Source organism: Budorcas taxicolor, chromosome 3 (genome assembly GCF_023091745.1).
Source record: "Budorcas taxicolor isolate Tak-1 chromosome 3, Takin1.1, whole genome shotgun sequence".
Classification (NCBI taxonomy): domain Eukaryota; kingdom Metazoa; phylum Chordata; class Mammalia; order Artiodactyla; family Bovidae; genus Budorcas; species Budorcas taxicolor.
In genome coordinates, this window is record NC_068912.1 from 91,258,650 (window position 1) to 91,274,271 (window position 15,622).

Sequence of the window (15,622 nt, forward strand, 5' to 3'; positions counted from 1 at the left end):
ATCATCCAACCATTTCATCCTCTGTTGTCCCCTTCTCCTGCCCTCAATCCTTCCCAGCATCAGGGTCTTTTCCAATGAGTCAGCTCTTCACATCAGGTGGCCAAAATATTGGAGTTTCAGCCTCAACATCAGTCCTTCCAATGAACACCCAGGACTGATCTCCTTTAGGATGGACTGGTTGGATTCCTTGCAGTCCAAGGGACTCTCAAGAGTCTTCTCCAACACCACAGGTCAAAAGCATCAATTCTTCGGTGCTCAGCTTTCTTTATAGTTCAACTCTCACATCCATACATGACTACTGGAAAAACCATAGCCTTCACTAGATGGACCTTTGTTGGCAAAGTAATGTCTCTGCTTTTGAATATGCTGTCTAGGTTGGTCATAACTTTTCTTCCAAGGAGTAAGCGTCTTTTAATTTCATGGCTGCAGTCACCATCTGCAGTGATTTTGAAGCCCCAAAAAATAAAGTCTGACACTGTTTCCACTGTTTCCCCATCTATCTCCCATGAAGTGATGGGACCGGATGCCATGATCTTCGTCTTCTGAATGGTGAGCTTTAAGCCAACTTTTTCGCTCTCCTCTTTCACTTTCATCAAGAGGCTCTTTAGTTCTTCTTCACTTTCTGCCCTAAGGGTGGTGTCATCTGCATATCTGAGGTTATTGATATCTCTCCTGGCAATCTTGATTACAGCTTGTGCTTCATCCAGCCCAGCGTTTCTCATGATGTACTCTGCGTATAAGTTAAATAAGCAGGGTGACAATATACAGCCTTGACGTACTCCTTTTCCTATTTGGAACCAGTCTGTTGTTCCATGTCCAGTTCTAACTGTTGCTTCCTGACCTGCATACAGGTTTCTCAAGAGGCAGGTCAGGTGGTCTGGTGACCTGGAGAATAGGCTCTGGCATTGTAGGATATACTATAGTATATATAGTATATAATTGAAAGAGGAATTAGCTCTACCTGACCCATTCTACTCAATAAATACTTTCTGAATGAATGAAAAAGTAAACAGCAACAAAAACAAGGTAGTAATAGGACCTCTAAAGGAGAAGACTGGAGTTCAGAAGGGACTTTTCATGTCGCATCAAATCTCAGCCACTTGTAAGAACTCTAACTTCATCCTTGTAGCTAGCCCTGGTGGCAAGGTAAGCCCTGTATTTAAACAGGATGACTTCTGAGCAACACACAGGGACAGTGATCTGAGTGTGTCAGGCTGTGCTAGAAGCAGCCCAGGAGGAGGATGCCACTAGGTTTGTCCTCAGGGATTGAAGACCTGAGCTAAGTCCATACTTCTTCAGCCAAGACAATTTCTCAGAGAACCCAGGCCTCTTAGATCAAACTTTGCTTGAATTCCCTGTAAAATGCAGCAACACTTTGGCATAAACTGGCAGATATCACCCCAAAACATAGGGTAGTTTCCTACTGTCTCTGTAGACCAGTCTAGGAGGTGCTATCTTCTCTCTTTTCATTCCTTGAATAATCCCAGGCTGGACAATTTCATTGCTTTTTATGAGCAAAAACAACTATAAAGTTTATCTCACCTTCTCTGCTGAACGTTCTGATCCAGACAGAATCTGCTGCATCAGCTTTTTCTTTCATCTGAAACTCAAGCACTGATTGTAATTGGTATGCTTCTCTCTTTTTGCCTTCCTCCTGTGCCTGCTCTGTGTTTCAAGGACCTAGCTGCCATGGACATACTCCTCAGACTCCCTTGCCATCTGGTTCCAGGTGGGTTTGTGGAGGTACTAATAGGAGGTACTAGAGGGAGGTAGAGAGCTAGGGAATGTGGGGTCAGTATATTTCCCTATCCCTCTATGATCTGCACACGGTTCTGGAAGGGTGGCCTCCCTCCACAGCCCCAGCTCCCTCTGGAGAGCTCCCTCACAATGCCAGCTCTGTGGGACCTGAGAAGTGGCAGAGACCTACACCCTGCTGCTAGACCCCAGAAGCCTTAACCTGCCCTTACCACTGTAAACAGTCCCTTTGTCCAATTCTCCCCTGAATTCCACCTGAGTATACTTCTGGTTCCTGCCAGGGCCCTGAATGATACACCTGGGGGACAAGTTATCAAGGGGTAAACAACTGAAACGTCAGATGGAGAGCTGAGTCAAGTCATAACCAACAGGAGAAAAGTCTAAGTTCCTGTCAAGCAAGCAGTCCATCTTCCTAATTTATGGAAACAGATTTCCCAAATCTGTCTCAAAAACTCTTTATTGTGACTTACAGGGTGTCACTTGTGTTTTTCACTAAAGTGGGTAAAGTTCTGACTAAAAGACATTTTCAAATGTCAATTGATTTAGATTTTTTTCCCTGCAGTACTGAGCAACATTCATTAACGTAGAGTAGTCTGTTCATTTTCAAAGGATTGGTTTCTATAAATAGGTATTAAGTAAAATTCTGAAGAAAATAAAAATCTGTGTTTTCCCTCATCTTCAGCTGCAAAGCAGGAGACCTAGTTTCGTTCCCTGGGTCAGGAAGATCCCCTGGAGAAGGGAATGGCTACCCACTCCAGTATACTTGTCTGGAGAATTCCAAGGACAGAGGAATCTGGCAGGCTACAGTCCACGGGGTCTCAAAGAGTTGGACACCACTGAGCGACTAACACTTTCACTTTCTTTTCTTTCCCTTCTTTCATGCTACTCTAGGGTTCTGCATCTCTCCGTCCACAGGAAAGCAAGGAGAAAACTAGTACCGCAAGCTGTTAGCAACCAATTAAAACTCTTTCAAATCCTAAAATGATGCCAAAACACAGTATGTCTGGTTTTTACACACAACACCTCTCACTCCTCTATTTTCCTAGTGTATAAACACACACACACACACACACTTTCCTGACGGTCCAGTATCTAAGAATCTGTCCTCCAATGTAGGGGACGCGGGTTTGATCCCTGGTTGGGGAGCTGAGATCACACATGCTGCAGGGCAGCTAAGCCCATGCACCACAACTAGAGAAGTCCACACATGGGCTGTGTGCTACCTTGAAGAACCAATGGAGCAAAAAAACAATAATAATAAATTTAAAAATAAATAAACACATACACAGAAGCATTTGACAGAGCAGAGCATACTCATGGGCTTCACCTTGCCTAGTGGGTATATGCCAAACTGGAAATTTTTTAAATTTTATTTTTCCTCGTATGTATCTGAAGAAATAATGGGGAAACTGTCAGGAGAAAGTTGGATGTGTATCCAGCAATATTGGGTCACTGTGGTCATTTGGTGATGGTGCTGGTTCAGAACAGAGACATCTCTTCATCGTTCTTAAAGGTTTTCTGTTTCAAGGTTGCTGTATTGTTTATCCCTCCTATTTTCTTGTTTGCCTTAGTTTTGACTTTTTAAAATAATTTTTAATTTAGTTCTTACTCCCTTTTTTGTTTGTTTTTTTGGCCTTGCTGCGTGGCACGTGAAGTCTTAGTTTTCCAACCAGGGGTTCAATCCGCACCCTCTGTAATGGAAGCATGGAGTCTTAACCACTGGACCACCAAGGAGGTCCCTATCCCTCATCATTTTGAATATTGTGTATTCCAACTAACATATCTTCCTTTCCTCTGATTCTACTGACAATCGCATCTTTAAATCTTCTATAACTATAGCCAGACTGCTCCAGATAAAATACCTAACTGATTGATGGGGGTGTATTTGGGGGCAGCACTGGTAAATTGCTCGGTGGGATTAGGTAGCCATTGGATATTTAACTGAAGTAACTGCCTGTCATTGTTCTTGGCTAACTTCTTGCCTAACATTCCCAAACCCAATACAAGGGAGGACTTGGGAACTTGTCACAGCCTTTATTTCTTCCCTCTCTCATTCACAAAATATTTAGCATGCATTTATGTTCCACATACTGGAGAAGGAGGGCTTAATCCAGCCCAGAGCTGGCTGGGACCCAATGGGTAAGGCCGCCGAATTCCATAACCAGTCGGCTTTGCCGAGGCTACACTTCCAAATTAGCCCTCACTGGTAATACAGGTGCTATTTTAATGTCTGTCTTTACCCTTTTATTATATTTCTTGAAACTGTTCAGAACCTGAAGGGCTAGAGGAATGCTGCTTTGTGTGTGTGTGTGTGTGTGTGTGTGTGTGTGTGTGTGTGTGTGTAGGGGGAAGTCCCTTGGAGTTGAGGAACAGGTACTGTCTAAACAGCTAGAGACAGGATAGCATGGCTCCAGTTCTAATAGAGTTCATGTTCCAAAGGAGGAAGACAGTTGATAAACAAAGATCAAAGGTAAATTCCAATAATGGCAGGTGCTAGCAAGAAATGAACTGTGTAATGTCACAGAGTAAAAGAGTGGATGTCTTAGACTTTCGGTAAAGAGGAGGCTCTCTCAGGAGGTAACACTGAAGTGAGGCTGAATGATGACAAGACACGCAAATGAGATATGTGAGGAGCTTTTCAGGAAGCAAATAGCAGTTGAAACATCTCTGGGGTGTGAAAGAGCATGGAGTATGCAAAGGAAGATTTGCATGGCATCAGCTTTATTAATAAGATGGAGAGTGAGATGAGGTCAGAGAGATAGGCAAGAAGCCGATGACATAAGAGAAGGAATTCGAATTTTCTTTTCATTGTGATTAGTAAGCCTGCTACTAATTTTCAGTAAGAGATCTGATATGATCTGATTTACGTAATTTTAACTTTTTATTATGAGATAATTATAGACTCATAGGAACTGCATAAAACTGTACAGACAGGTCTCCTGAATTTTCACTCCTTCTTACCCTCTGTTAGTATCTTCTATAACTATATATTTATATATAATACAAAAAGTACACACATTGATATAGTATATTTATAACAACACCATGAAACTGACATTGCTGCAATCCAGACAGCTTTTCCAGATTTCAACTATTATATAGTTATACTCGTGTGTGTCTCTATTGTTGTTTATAGTCGCTAAGTCATGTCATAAGTCTTTTGGGACCCCATGGACTGTAACCTGCCAGACTCCTCTGTCCATGGGATTTCCCAGGCAAGAATACTGGAGTGGGTTGCCAGTAATTTCTTCTCCAGGGGATCTTCCTGATCCAGGGATTGAACCCTCGTCTCTTGCATCTCCTACATTGGCAGGTGGATTCTTTACCACTGAGCAACTAAGGAAGCCATGTGTGTCAATGAAGTGAAGTGAAGTGAAGTAGCTCAGTCGTGTCCAACTCTTAGCGACCCCATGACTGTAGCCTACCAGGCTCCTCCATCCATGGGATTCTCCAGGCAAGAGTCCTGGAGTGGGTTGCCATTCCTTCTCCAGGGGATCTTCCCGACCCAGGGATCGAACCTGGGTCTCCCGCATTGCAGGCAGATGCTTTACCATCTGAGCTACCAGGGAATAGTTCTAGGCAATTTTATAACATGAGTAGCTTTGCCTTCCCACTCCAGTGTTCTTGCCTGGAAAATCTCAGGGACGGGGGAGCCTGGTGGGCTGCCGTCTAAGGGGTCACACAGAGTCGGACACGACTGAAGTGACTTAGCAGCAGCAGCAGCAGCTTTGCCTTACCATCACCACAGTGAAGATGCAGAATTATTCAATCATGTGATCCCTTTGTAGTCACTCCTACCCTTTCCCCCAAAGCCCTAATCCATGGCAGTCACTAATTTGTTTGCCAACACTATATTTACAACATTTCAAGAAGACTAAATCAGTGGGAGCATACAGCATATAACCATTTGAAATGGCCTTTTTTCACTCAGCACAATTCCCTTGAGATCCATCCAACTGGCTGTTTATGTCAATACTTTGTTTCTTTTTATTGCAGAATAATATTCCATGGTATGTATGTACCACACTTTATCATCCAGTAAAGGAAATCTGGGTTGTTTCCAGTGTTTAGGTATTATGAATAATATGAACGTTTGGGTGCAGGTTTTTACATGAACGTAAGTTTTCATTTCTCTGGAATAAATGCCCTTTTATCATGAATTGAAGCACATCTGGATTGTTTCCATTGTTTAGGTATCATGAGTAATATGAAAACTTGTGTGCAGGTTTTTACATGAATCTAAGTTTTCATTTCTCTGGAATAAATGCCCAGGAATTCAACTGCTGCATAGTACTGTAAGTGATTTTTTCGTGTTAAAAGAAACTGCTGCTTTCTGTAGTGACTATACCATTTTACAGTCCCACCAGCAATCTATGATTAGTGGTCCAGTTTTTCTGTATCCTTACCAGCATTTGGCATTATCACTATTTTTTATTTTTGCCAGTGTGCAGGTATATAGTGATATCTTATTTGTGGTTGTAACTTACATTTCCCTAAGAGCTAATGATACTGAACATCTCATGTGCTTATTTGTCATTTTTATTTCAGTGAAATGTCTCTACATGTCCTCTGCCCATTTTCTAATTGGACGGTTTGCTTAATATTTTCTACCATCTGTAGCTTATCTTTACATCTTCTTAACCGTCTTCATAGAGTAAAAGTATTTAATTTTGATGCAATCAAATTTATCATATTCTCCTTTCGGGTTTGTTTTGTTTGGGAGGGGGTTGTTGGGCTTTTGGTGTGAAGTCTAAGAAATGTTTACTTCATTTTAAGTTCTAAAGATTTTGTATGTTTTCTCTAAAAGTATCATGGTTTTATGCTTACATTTAAATCTTGGACCTATTTTGAGTTAATTCTGTGAGGATTAGGTCAAAGGTCTTTTATTTTTTAATTTACCTTCTTTTTGCTTAAGGGTGTCCAATGGCCTTAAAACCATTTGTTTAAAAGGCTATCCTTCTTCCATTGAATTGCTTTTTACTACTTTCTCAAAAATTACTTGGACATTTTTGTATGGGTTTATTTCTGGTTTCTCTGTTTTATGCCTTTGATCTGTATATCCTTCTGTCTTGAGTACTTCAGCTATAATAACATCAAATAGAGTGAGTCTTCCAACATTATTCTTCCTTTTCAAACTTGTTTTAGCTATTCTAGGCCTTTTGGTTTGATATATACATTTTTAATATAAAAAAATGATTGCTGGGACTTTGATAGAAATTTCATTAAGCTTATAGATCAGTTTGAGTTGAATTGAAATGTTTACTATGTTGAGTTTCAATAAATGACCACTAGATGAACAATAAACGAAATGGTATATCTCTCATTTGTTTAGATCTTTCATCTGCATTTTACAATTTATAGCATACAGATCCTGTACATATTTTGTCAGATTTATATCTAAATATTTCCTTTTCTGTGGAGCTTTTGTAACTGGTATCGTGCTTTGAATTTCAGTTTCCATATACTTTTATCTGTATATAGATTTTCCTGGTGTTTTCATCTTATAAACTGCTACCTTATTAAATTTATTTATTCTAGGATTTTTATTTTTTCCTCTGGGGCATTTTATTTACATGTATATATTACATCCCTAGCAAAAGAATTAAAAGAGTTTCCCTCTTGTGTGTTTTCCATCTTGCTTCTTCATGGTCCCTGATACCAAGTGAGGTTATCAGTATATTGAAACCAAACTGATGAGACAGGAGCAGGTTATTCTGCCATTTTTCTAGGTTCTTGAGTTGCACATCAAATCTGGGGCTGATCACTCCACACTTATTTAGCCTGCCTGTGAGGTTCACAGCAATTTTCTCAGCCCTGTGATTATAGATTATTTCAAATTTGCCATTGTAACCTTACTTTATCATCACAGTCAGAAACAGACGATGACTTTGGAGTACAGCCTAATAAGAACTTGTCATTTGCCTCTCTTTTCAGCATTGTTGATACTCTTGACAGCATCATCCAGGACATTGATGCAAACCAGTATGATAGCATGGAAAGAGATAGGATTTTGTTTTGTTTTGTTTGGGGAAATTTTTTTGTAGATTCCTTGTGGCTGTCTATATAGACAACCCTGTTGTCTGCAGATCAAGACAGCTTTATTTCTTCCTTTCAAATATGTATATCTTTTTTTTTTTCTCTTTTCTTTTTCTTGCTTCATTGTGCTAGCTAAAACTTCTTGTACATGTTGAAGAAGAATGGTGATAGTGGGCATATTTGCCTTTTTCCTAATCTTGGGGGTTATGCATTTAGTTTTTCATCATTAAATATAATGCCACCTGTAGAATTGTAGATTATCCTTCTCAAGCTGAAAAGTTCACCCTCTATTTCTATTTATTGGAGAGTTTTCATGATTGTATATTGAATTCTGTGAAACACTTTTTCTGCCATCAATTGATATGACTCTGAATTTTCTTTAGGCTGTTAATATGGTGAATTACACTGAATAATTTTAAAATACTGAACTAGCCTTGCATTCCTGGAATAAACCCCACTTGGTTATAGTATATACATTTTTATGTACATAGCTGGATCCAATTGTTCGGAGAAGGCGATGGCACCCCACTCCATGGAAAATCCCGTGGATGGAGGAACCTGGTGGGCTGCAGTCCATGGGGTCGCAAAGAGTCGGACATGACTGAGCGACTTCACTTTCACTTTTCACGTTCATGCACTGGAGAAGGAAATGGCAACCCACTCCAGTGTTCTTGCCTGGAGAATCCCAGGGACAGGGGAGCCTGGTGAGCTGCTGTCTATGGGGTCGCACAGAGTCGGACATGACTGAAGTGACTTAGCAGCAGCAGTAGCACATCCAATCGTTAATATTTTGCTGAATATTTTTTCACCTAAATTCATGAATATTTTTTCATCTAAATCCATGAGTGATAGTGGTTGATAAACATTTTTAAAAGATCGCTCTGATTTCTTTATGGAGAATAGGTAGAAGAGCAAGACTGGCAGCTGGGAAATTAATTAGATATTTTTCTCTTCTCTCAACCTTGAGCTCCCTCCTCAGCCCTAACAGTCATTTGCTTTTTTTTTTTTTAATTTTTTAGTTTTACTTTATTTTACTTTACAATACTGTATTGGTTCTGCCATACATTGACATGAATCCACCACGTCTTTTGGGTCCAATTAACACCGTAGTGTGGGCTTCCCTGATGGCTCAGAGGTTAAAGCATCTGCCTGCAATGCGGGAGACCTGGGTTTGATCCCTGGGTCGGGAAGATCCCCTGGAGAAGGAAATGGCACCCCACTCCAGTACTCTTGCCTGGAGAATCCCATGGACGGAGGAGCCTGGTGGGCTACAGTCCACAGGGTCTCAAAGAGTCAGACACAACTGAGCGACTGCACTTTCACTTTCACACCATAGTTCAAGTTCAACTGAATATAACCCTGGTGATCCCAACCTACCAGCTCCAGTGAGTTTGCTCCAACTCTAGCAAAAGGGAATTAAACTCTTCACTCTAGCCATATAAGTCTTTGTTGACTGTGCCATGTACCTTATTTATGTCTTATCCTTCCTTCCATATCCTCTGGAAGTCCTAGAACCTCCATAAAGCTTTCCCACCCATTCCAGTCATTGGTAAGCGTTCCTTCCTGTCACCTCCGACAGTTCAACTGTCTATGCTCCTCCTTTCACTTCATTCCATTCATTCATTTATGCGTTCAACAAACATTAATTCAGTGTCTACTATCTTGAAGGCACTGTGTAGATACCAGGACACAACTGTGAACAAAAGAAACCCAGCTGCCTTTCCTAATGGAACTTACAGTCTAGGGAAGGACACAGCATTAAATAGATAAAGATTTATATAGAGATATATTACACACTCAGAAAGAGTGATACAAATCAAGATAAGCGCTATGAAGAAAAAATATTGAGTATTTAGAACAAAAGAATAGACTACTTTCATTTTATTTTTTCTGTGAATATTCCATTTTAATAATTTCTTTGAGAATAGAGATCATATTTAATGTCCCTTGGTTAAACTCAGAATCTAACCCATGGTAGATATGCAGTGGGTATTTATAATGATGAAGTAGCAATGAAGGAGAACAGGATGATCTGAGGATGAATCAAATACCAGGAGCTGAAGAAATTCTACTTCTCTTTGCATCCCTGCAAAAAAAAATAAGCAACCTACAGAATGCCTTCTTATTGTGTTGGTTTAAAACACAGGGAACCATCTCTTTGTGTGTTTTATCTCTGGCAGGGCTCTGAAAACTGTTTTAAAATGCCTACCTACTTACCTCAAATGTCCATGCATATCTATCCTCTCTTCAAATTATTATTTTCTAGGACTGTGCACAATGGAGTGCTGGTAAATGTCTAACTGACTACCTCACAAAAAAAGAAAAAAACCAGATTTGTAGCATTTGCTGATTTCTGTGGTGTAAATATTCCCACCATGGCCAATTTATAGCTACCAAGTTGTCACTAAACACAGAGATGAGAAGAAATGAACAGTACCACATTTTTAGAATTCCACAGATACTGCAGACATAAATAATCTCAAGATCACAGTTAGCAGTGAAATGTATTAAAATGTTAGGAAGTGGTGAGCTTTTTGGAGCTTATATGACCTTTTTCAAGATAATGTATTTAATTTTAAGTTAATATAATTCTATGTTAATAATGACTATGTTTCTCAGCTGACTCACAGTGTTCCTAAAAATTTAATAATTTGCTTTCATGAGATGGTAAGAGCCAGCTCCAGTACCCCATCTACTGTGGAGCTTAATTGACCCATATATGTTCCAGATGGAACCAAACTATGCTAAATCGGGTCTTTCATTAGACAAGAGGGGAAAGTGAAGTTGATCTTACTAAGCAACTCTCAACTTTCTCCCTCAGCTCTGCAAAACAATTGAGGGTTAAACTAAAAGTCTCAGTCAGACGATATTTCAAGTCAGTGGACCAAAGACCCGTTTCTGACCTCTTCTCCCTTGTCTGCCTCCACTAGAAAGGCTAAAAAAGCTAAGCACTCATTTTCTCAACTTACAGTGAGGCTGAGTTGCCGATGGAACATGAGCCTGCTGGGCAGTTGAGAGTGGTCTGAAAAACCTTTTTGCTTTCCTAATGAAAAGACTAGATAGATCTTTTACTCTTTCTTTCTGTCTCAGATATGAATATGATGTCTGGAGCTGCAGTAGCCATTTTGGAACCATGAGGCAATATGGGTGAGGCAAAGGCCAAGAGAATTGAAAAGCTACTAGCTGTGGATTTTTTATTCAGCGTATTTATTTGGAAAACAAAACAATACACGAAAGATAAACTTGTCAAAAACAAGTCTTATGAACAAGCATTTAAAATGTTTAACATTGGACTAATACAATAAGAAAATTGACTTGTGAATTTTTGAAGACTGTTGTTGTTCAGCTGCTAGTCATGTCCAACTGTTTGTGATAGAAAAGGTCTAATTTGGTTTAAATAAGCTCTGAAGCACCTTTATGAAACTTACTTTGCTCAGTTGGTACGATTTTAAAGATGTTATGTGTATATTAAAGTGAAGTGAAAGTTGCTCAGTCGTGTCTGACCTTTTGTGACCCCATGGACTGAGGTCCACCAGGCTCCTCTATCCATGGGATTTCCCAGGCAAAAACACAGGAGTGGGTTTGGCTGTGGATTTATTGGTCTTCCAGACAAAAACCAAACCAGCAGACTCCTTCAGACTTAGTGTTACATGAGGGGAAAAGCAAACTCTATGATGAGTTTTCTGTTATTTACAGCCAAAACTATTCCTAGCCCATATAGATAGGAATTTCATCAGTTTTGCCTTCTACCACTCTAAGAGCTGGAAATAGAATAAGAGGAAAGGCAACTGATAGGCCAAGCATGGTGCTGGCTGGTTTTCATACTTCATTCTCTTTAAGTTTCACAACAACACTATGAGAGATGACATTTATAAATATGTGTAATTTATCAGGGTTAGTCATACTTTAAAGGAAGTGTGTTTTAAAGGAAGATTTGACAAAGCCGTGGTCACGTGGACCTTGAAGAATTAATTTCAGTGTGTATTTGCAAAGGTTTGAACACGTATTCTTCTTCAGTAAATGAAAAGTATATCACACAAACATTTCCTTTGGATTAATTAGACACAAACTGCCTGAGAGACATAGCATCCACACTACCTTCTGCCAAGTAACTAAGGACATTTGGTTTGACTAATCAACAGTGGGGAACACTTTTCCTTTTATCAAAGCTGGCTTGGGTTTCAAGGAAATTTAGAAAAGATCTATCTCCCTTTTGGCATCCATTAATGAAGAGGAGGAAGTGGTACTTTCTGTGGGGTGGACTGGTCAGAGGAGCTTTCCCCGGGGATCTAGAACTCTCTCAGTGAGAGTTAGGAGGGAAGTGGAGGTGAGCACTGCATTTCTACTGCTCCATCAATCAACCAGGAGTTAGAAGTCCCTGTGCCTTCAGAATGTACGAAGGAAACCCTGGGATGAGACAGGAGCACTGGGAAATTGCAGAAGGTGCCAAGGGGGAAAAATGAGGGTGGAGTGACAGAAACCACATCAGAAATTACTAAAAGAGCAGGGGATGTATTATTCCACCTCAAGGAATGGAATTCCTACTGTCCCGTCACTCATTAGTCGTTCGGAGGAGAGAGGTATTTACTGAGTGTCTCCAATGAGCTCGGTCCTGGGGATGGAGCAGTAAATTAATAAGTAAATGTAGCTTCTGCCGTCATGGAGTTCACGGCCTAGTCCAGAAAACAAAAGGTTAAAACAAGTTATAATAAAGTAGCAGGAGAGGTATAATTAGTGAATGCTGAGATTTATATTCATTGTCTTCCCTATTCACGGTGTGATTATGTGGTGACATGGAATGAGGAGAGAGCACTGGACTAGAGCACCTGGTGAGCTCTGTTTAGTTCAGTTCCAGATCTTCTCCAGCTGTGTGTCCTTCGGTAAATCTCTTTACCCTCTCCATCTTTCTTTTCCTTTAAAATGAAGTCAAATTAGTTGGTTATGATTCTATTATTTATACCAAAATATAGTAGCAGTAACTTTTGAAAAATTATTATTTATTTTCGGCTGCACTGGGTCTTCGTTGCTGCGTGTGGGCTTCCTCTAACTGTGGTGAGCAGGGGCTACTCAGCGGTATACTGCAGTGGTGCACTGCCTTCTCATTGCAGTGGCTTTTCTTATTGTTGGGCGTGGGCTCTAGAGCAAACAGGCTCAGCAGTTGTGGCACACAGGCGTAGTTGCTCCACGGCATGTGGGATCGTCCCGGATCAGGGATTGAACTCATGTCTCCTATATTGGCAGACAGATTCTCTACTACAGAGCCACCTGGGAAGCCCTTTCACCCTGCTTGGGACAGGCCCTTCTCAACAAGTACTATTTATTTATTCTTCAATGTATTCAAAGGAGCACCAATTACACAGGCTGTTTCTAGGTTTTGAGTTAGAAAAAAATAATGAAATAATTTGAGAAGTGCTTGATTAAACAAAATTCTCTCCCATGAGACTTCCCAGAGTCTTCAAATTTGCCTTATGAATTTCCAGCTGGGTAAAGTAACATGACCACAGGACCCTGTGTCAAGGAGCAACTGTGAAGACATCTTGGGAACTGCTCTCTGTCTGGCTGATTCGCCAGTTCACTGTGGCCAACACAGCTTCAGTGAGATTGTGACTATCATCATTGGTTCCTTTTCTAGCCGAGCAAATGTCTGCAAGGTGTTCACTCCACTTCTGACGACTACTGGCTGTGGGACTTGCAAAAGTCACGCCAGTTCTTTGAGTCTCAGCTTCTTCATCGGTAGGGTGATGATGTTAGACTCCATGACCTTTTGGAGCCCATCCAATTGTCGAATTCTCTGCTTGCGGGACTGTACAAGGTTCTGGGAGACTGAATGTGGAGTATTTGGACACTGGGCCTGTGAAGGCCAGGAAAGGCCCAGGCTGGTGTGTGGGGAATGGGAGGGGAGCTGGGGCACTACAATCACAGTTCACGGCAGCCACTGGAATCACCTCCACTTTTTGGAGATTTTCTTCCAGCATTTTGGCATAACAATATCTGGATCATCTCATCTTTTTAAAATTAAGGTCTCTCATGCCACTAGACTCATCTACCTTCCAGATTTTGATGGAACAAAACTAGAGACTCAAAAACCAAAAGGTGAATGTAACTGAATGTTTGCCCTGTGGATCCTCAAATGCCAAGAAAACCTAACAGAGAGTGAAGACTGTATGACTCAGAACTCTGGAATCCTGAGCAACAACTTTGTCCTCCTTATTCAAATTTAACCAAGACAGCTGTCAACGAGCTGTCAATCCCTTCTCTTGTGCTCTCCTCAAACTAACCAACAGGAAATCTTCTTAGGGGTGCTTAGAAAGTGTTAAATGAAATGACAAGAGAATGAAAGGAAACCTTTTGAAAACTGCAAATGCTCCACAAATATATCATTTTTATCATTATTCATAACGTTTATTGTAAAGTAATTAACCTCCAATTAAAATAAATAAATTTATATTAAAAAAATTAACATGCCCAAATAGGGAAAAAAAATAAAATAAAAAGAAGAAGATATTCAGAAAAAAAAAAGTATAATTTTGCTTTACCACAGACATTACTTCAGGCAAGTAATTTATCAGCTCCACCCTCCAGATAAAACGGATGTGGTAATAGATGGGAAAGGTTAACTAGCAAATGACAGTGGACGCCTTTGAAAATTGAGGGTAACTGTAATACTTCTTAATTAGTAGTAACCATACAATTGTGAAGTTATAAACAGATTTGCATCTGAGCAGACCCAGAGCCTCTGCTACTTTCTCACTTGTTGCCATTTTTATTTAGTCCATTAGTTCCACTAGCCTATAATTAGCACAACACCCTAGAAAATTAATCCACACTGGGGAGTCAGCATTAGGGAAACGAAACAAACTTCTAAATCGTGTTGAAATCCATGTTGAAATGATGCTAAAGCCTGACAGCCAGGTCCTCCTGGTTTGAGAGGAACTAAAAGCCTCAAATCCTGGCAGAGAGGGGTGTCCATGTTTCTCTTTTGAACAACTGAGTTTCAACACTACTATCAAGGCAAACATATTCCTTATTCAAAATTTTAATCAGAGAGCTGTAAGCTGTTATATTATGACTGTACGTTTTTCAGAAAATATAATTGAGATAAACTGCCCAATTCTTATCTCCTGATAGAAATTCTGGGGTCAGCCTGAGCAGGAGGGTTCTGAAGGGCTGACCTAGCAGAGGAAGTCTTGTACTGGAAATTGTGAGATTACTGAAATCTGAACCCATGGACAGAGGGCTCCAACGTGCAGGAAGGGGTACTAAACATTACTGTGGTCAAGAGGCCACAGGTAGATTAGCCACAATATGGAAAGCTGGAGTACAGGACCCGCTAACCAAGAATAGGGAGATGGAAATGAGGACCAGTAGGAGAAGGCGATGGCACCCACTCCAGTCCTCTTGCCTGGGAAATCCCACGGACGGAGGAGCCACATAGGCTACCGTCCGTGGGGTCGCTAAGAGTCGGACACGACTGAGCGACTTCACTTTCACTTTTCACTTTCCTGCACTGGAGAAGGAAATGGCAACCCACTCCAGTACTCTTGCCTGGAGAATCCCAGGGACAGAGGAGCCTGGTGGGCTTCCGTCTATGGGTTCGCACAGAGTCGGACACGACTGATGCGACTTAGCAGCAGCAGCAGCAGAATAAAAATGGGAGTGTGTGCTTGGGGCACCTCTGCCTGAACAGGCTTTGTTTTCTTGAGCTGCCATGTAGTGTCATGTGCAGGTGGGTATGCTGAGCTAAAGGCCAGGAACGAGGTCATCAGAGAAATAAATGACTCCTTTCATCTTTCTCTTTTTGTAAAATCTTTTCACTTTCCAAATTAAATAG